Genomic DNA, 5,505 nt, shown 5'->3' with positions numbered 1-5,505 from the left:
GGTGTGGCCGCAGCACGGTGTGACCGCAGCAGGGTGTGAACGCTGCACGGTGTGAGCGTGTGAGCGCAGCAGGGTGTGAGCGCTGCACCGTGTGAGCGCTGCACGGTGTGACTGCTGCAGCTGCATGCGGGCTCTCCCTACCCGGACCTGGTGTGGGGCCTGTCCCGCGTTGCAGGTGGGATTCTCCACGGACGGTTTGTGACCTTCCTGAGTCACCTGTCACACCCATCACCGAGTCTTGCCAGTTCTAGGTCCTACAAAACTTGTCCCAAGTCAAGCATTTCTCTTCATTTTCATTGCCATTGTCGTATCTGTCTGGACTATAATAATACAGACTCCCAGCTCATCTGTCCCTTAGGTGTGTTCTGTCGGCAAGAACTTTCTGAGGTGTAAACATAGTCGGAGCGTTCTGTTTCAGATTTTCCATTGCTCTCACATCGCTGGCAAAATGTCAAGCTTCTGGGACCAGCAGTTAGTGTAATGGCTATGTTGCTGGACTCCCACGTAGTCCACCGCGGTTTGAGTCCCGGACTCCGTGGCTTAAACTCACGCCGGGCGCGTGTGCGTGCGTGCCCAAGATCCCGAGAGGAGAATGGAGGAGAAGGGATTGTGGCCTATCTCCCCTGTGGGGATGATTTCTTGCTTTTTGTCTTTCTGACAAGCACACTTGCCCTATAGCAAAAACCTCTCTAAAACAAAAAAAAATGACAAGTTTTTGGGGCCAGCAGGTGACAGCGGATCGAGTCCTGGACCTGGCAGCTTGCTTTCTCATTTTCTCTCTGTCCATCTCTGGTCAAATTAAAACAAATAAATAAAGTTAAATAAAATAATTCTTTGAAAACAATTTCAAGCTTCTTTGGGTGGCAGTTTTTTTCTTTTTTCAGTTTACTCTAGGGCATGCGTGCTGTGCTTGTTGGGGAGAGAAAAGGAAAGTGGGAGAGTGCTCTCCAGGGAGGGCATCAGTGTTCTCGTTCCTTATCCATTTTTTTCTGGGGATTTTGGGCATGCATGCACACACACCTGGGTCTTTCTTTCTTTCTTTCTTTCTTTCTTTCTTTCTTTCTTAAGAGAGATTTTTGCTGTAGGGTGTGCATATTCATTGCAGAGACAGAGAGGGAGCAAACATTCCCCAGAGGGGATGGCCAGTGCGCAGTCTTCCATTCGACCCTCAGGATTTTGGGCGCACACACGTGCCTTTGGTCTGGGTCTCTAGCCATGGTCCCCACCTGTGTGTTTCTTAAGCTGCTGGGTTACCGTGATAGACTCAAACCATGTAGTCGGCCACGTGGGAGCCAGCATCTTAACACCACACCACTGGCTTTCCCAAGAGTGGTTTCTGTTTCATTTGGTGAGCATGCCTTGTTCTCTCTTTATTTTATTCTATTTATTTATTTTCTATAGGGTATGTGCACTTGTCAGAGGGACAGCGAGAAATCATCCCCCCACCCCTCCCCCAGGGATGTCCACTCTACAGTCCCTTCTCCATTCTCTCGGTATTTTGGACTTGCACACACATGTGCCTGGTGTGAGTTTTAAGCCACCGGGCCTGGGACTTGAACCGCCGTAGACTCTGTGGGAGTCCAGTGACATAACTGCTATGCCATTTGCTAGTCTCTATTTATTTTAAGATATTTTGCTAGAGAGCCTGTGTGCTTAATAGACAAAGAGAAAGCAAGAAAGCACCCTCCTATGGGGCATGGTCACGTTGTAGTCCTTTTCTGTTTCTCCCTGCTTTCTGGATTTTAGGCATGTATGCATAAGCACCCAGCTGATGGGTCTGGGACTTGAACTGTGCAGTCAGCCATGTGGGATCAGCCACCATACCAGGCCAAGGGTGGCCCTGTCCTGTCATTAGAAAAGGTGAAAAGAGGTAATAGATAAGAGGAAGATTTTTTATGTTTTATTCCCTCTTCTTTCTTCCTTCATCTGCAGATATTAATAATTAGGAATGCTTTTAGATGATAGGAAATGGATAAGAATAAAAAACGTTTTGCTAGTCTTGTTGACTACTTAGTGTTCTTTTTTTGGGGGGGGAGAGGTTTTCACTATAGGGCGCGTGCGCTCGCCAGACAGAGAGAGACAGAGACAGAAAGTGAGAAATCACCCCCTGGGGGGATGGTCACGCCGCAATCCCTTCTCCTCCATTCTCCTCTCGGGATCTTGGGCACACACGCACACGCGCCCAGCGTGAGTTTTAAGCCACCGGGTCTGGGATGCGAACCGCGGTCGACTACGTGGGAGTCCAGCAACATAGCCATTACGCTAACTGCTGGTTCCCATGACTACTTAGTATTCTTGAAGTCATCCATTTCTTGCTTCCAGTACTATCCCAGTCCGGGTGCTTTCCCTCCTAACCACCATTTGCATCATTATTCTACATAACATCATTTTTCTCTGGTGTCTTTCAAGATCCCTCAAAAATCTTTTTATATAAATCTTGTTTGTATTTCTCTTGGAATAGCAGGATTCTTGGGTTATGTCGCAGGTGTGTGTGTAAAAGAATATGTACATAACCTTGGGGTGCACAAGGGCTTCTCAGAGGGGACTCAGAAGGCAAGAACTGGCCTAAGCTGGTGGTGCAGTCAGTAGGGAATTGAACTGCCATGCTGTATATCTCATGGCCAGCCATGGGTTTGGATCCCAGGTTGGCCCGAAAGCATTCTGGACGCAGCCTCCTGACGAGCGGGAGGAAGGACACGGGGTCGTAGAGTACAGGGCCCTGTCGCATGTGCTCCTGCTCTCTCGTGCACATGCGTGCACTCTGCCATGAATAAAACAGAACCAGGTAAGCTCGATTATGTCAGAATTAAAACTCACCACAGACACCCTAATAGAACAGGTAAGTAAGCACAAACACCTGACTGACACCCACGATACATAGCCTACTGGAAGGCAGGCCGGTGGCGTGAATCTGTAGTCCCAGCTCCTGGTAGGTGAAGGCAGAAGGATTTTGGGTCCGAGGCTCAACATAGACTGTCTTTATTATTTTTAAATTTAATTCTTTTTGAGAGGTTTTTGCTATAGGGCATGTGTGCTCACCAGAAAGAGAGAGAGACAGAAAGCGAGAAATCACCCCCCGGGGGGATGGCCATGCTGCAGTCCCTTCCCCTCCATCCTCCTCTTGGGATCTTGGGCAAGCATGCACACGCACCTGGCATGAGTTTAAGCCACTTGGTCCGGGACTCAAACTGCGGTCGACTACATGGGAGTCCAGCGACCCAGCCATTATGCCAACTGCTGTTCCCCATAGACCGTCTTTAAAAAAATAACAAAGGGGCCGGCAGATGGCGTAGCCATTAAGTCACTGGACTCCCACATGGCAGACCACGGTTTGAGTCCTTTCAAGCCAGGTGCATGTGTGTGCATACCCAAATCCAGGGAGGAGAAAGGAGAAGAGATGATTTCTCACTTCCCTTCTCACTGCCTTTCGCCTTCCATGCAGCACACGTGCCCTAATGCAAAAACCTCTCAAAAAATAAAGGACAAGTAGGATTCAAGGCCTGGGAATAATCCCATCATTCTACCCTCTGGGCTGTGGGTGAGTCTTTGGAGTCATCCTTCCTTGTTAGTGAGGGTAGCGGTGCTAACAGCTGAGTGCTTTTATCAGCCCCTCCTGCCAGTGGTCTCAGTCCCTGCCATGCCCCCGTGCTCCCAGGTTGTGAGGGTAGTCTTACTTCCATCCTTCCGTGGGTGTAGAGAGAGCACTGTGGTTTTCACTTTAGTCCTTGGCTGCTGGCGAAGGGGCACACCTGGCCTGTGCTTGTTGACATTTCTGGGTGTCCTTTGTGAAGCACCTGCTCAAGTCTTTTGCCACTTGAAAGTTGGAATATTTGTGTGTTTTTATTACTGAGTTGTTAGAATTCTCATTTACCCATTTTATGTCCTAGAGATCAGTTCTTCTGGTCTATGGTGGACTATTCATTTTCTTATGAGAGTTTTTTTTTTTTTGCTATACAGCACGTGCGCTCGCTGGAAAGACAGAGAGACAGAAAGCAAGAAAATTTCCCCCAGGGGGTCTTGCCACGCCACAGTCCCTTCTCCTCCATTCTCCTCCTGGGATCTTGGGCACGCACGTACACACATGTCTCCCGGTGTGTTTAAGCCACCGGGTCCCGGATTCGAACCGCGGTCGGCTACATGGGAGTCCAGCAACACAGCCATTACGCTAACTGCTGGTCCCTTTTTTTTAGAGTTATTGATGAACAAGAGTTTTACCTTTTGGTATAGTCAGTTTACTGTTCTTTTATAGTTACTGTTTTCTGGGTCTTGTGTGAAAAATATTGGCAAAGATCTTCGTGGTGGTCTAGAAAGTTTATAGTTTTAGCTTTTATGTGTAAGCCTAAAGATTCATTTCTAGTTTTTGTGAATGGTGTGAAGTATAACTGATTTTTTTTTTTCAGTATAAATACCCAGTTATTCCAGCATTATTTGTCAAAATACCAGAGTGTTGTTTTGAAATGAGGATGACTGTATTCTTCTGTTCTCTTGATCAACTCTGTTGTCAGTACCGCAGTTTCCCTTACTGTAGCTTTATGAAGAGGTGCTATCTCCCCTTCTCTCTGTTTTTCCATCTCTCTGGTGAGTGCATATGCACTCACTAAATAAAATTTAGACATTTTATTGATCTAGTTTAGGCCACTACCCTAGTTTGTAATGCTAGATTATAAATACATGTATCATTTTTGGTTGAAATGTAATAATTTATGATCATCTAAATAGTTTTCTGCATTTTCATCATAATGTATGGAAGAAGATTAGCATGAAATTAGCCATAACTTTTTTTTTCTTTTGCCAGTGGGCGCATGCACTCTGGCAGAGAGACACCGAGAGGGAGAGAGAGAAAGCATCCCCAACAGGGTGAGGTCATGCCCAATCCTATCTCCATTTCTCTAAGCTGTTGGGGTTTGAGGTACGCATGCACATGAGTCTGGTGTGTTTTGCAAGCCACTGGGGCTAGGATTCAAACTGTGCTGATGGCCGTGTGGGATCTGGCCTCCTCAATTACCAGCTACATGGCTGGCCCAGCAATAATGAACATGTTTCTGTGCCAGTACCATGCTGTTTTGATTACCACAGCTTTGTAGTATATTTTGGGTTAGGGAGAGTTGTTGCCCACTCCACGCTTCTCGTGTACACATAATGTGTGCCAGGTATATTCTAATGTGCTTTCTTTCAGTGTTACCTTTTCTTTAGTTGCCAAAGGGTGTGTGCACTCACCATAGGGGAGAGAAAACCCCTAGTGGATTGTGGCCATGCTGCAGTCCTCTCTCCATTTTCCATCCTCTCAGAAGTTGGGATGTACATACACACGCCTAGCGTGTCCTTCCAGCCACCAGAAGCAGGATTTGGATCCCTGTTGACCATGTGGCAGACGGCTGCTGTGACCACTAGACTATGGGGCCAGCCCTCACAGTATCACATTTCACCTTTCCAACAGGCCCAGGAGATGGAGGCATTGTTATGACCTTTATTTCCTAATGAGTGTACATTATTTAGAAAGATTAT

This window comes from Tupaia chinensis, unplaced genomic scaffold (genome assembly GCF_000334495.1).
Source record: "Tupaia chinensis unplaced genomic scaffold, TupChi_1.0 Scaffold141530_1, whole genome shotgun sequence".
NCBI lineage: Eukaryota > Metazoa > Chordata > Mammalia > Scandentia > Tupaiidae > Tupaia > Tupaia belangeri.
This window is presented reverse-complemented; position numbering follows the sequence as displayed.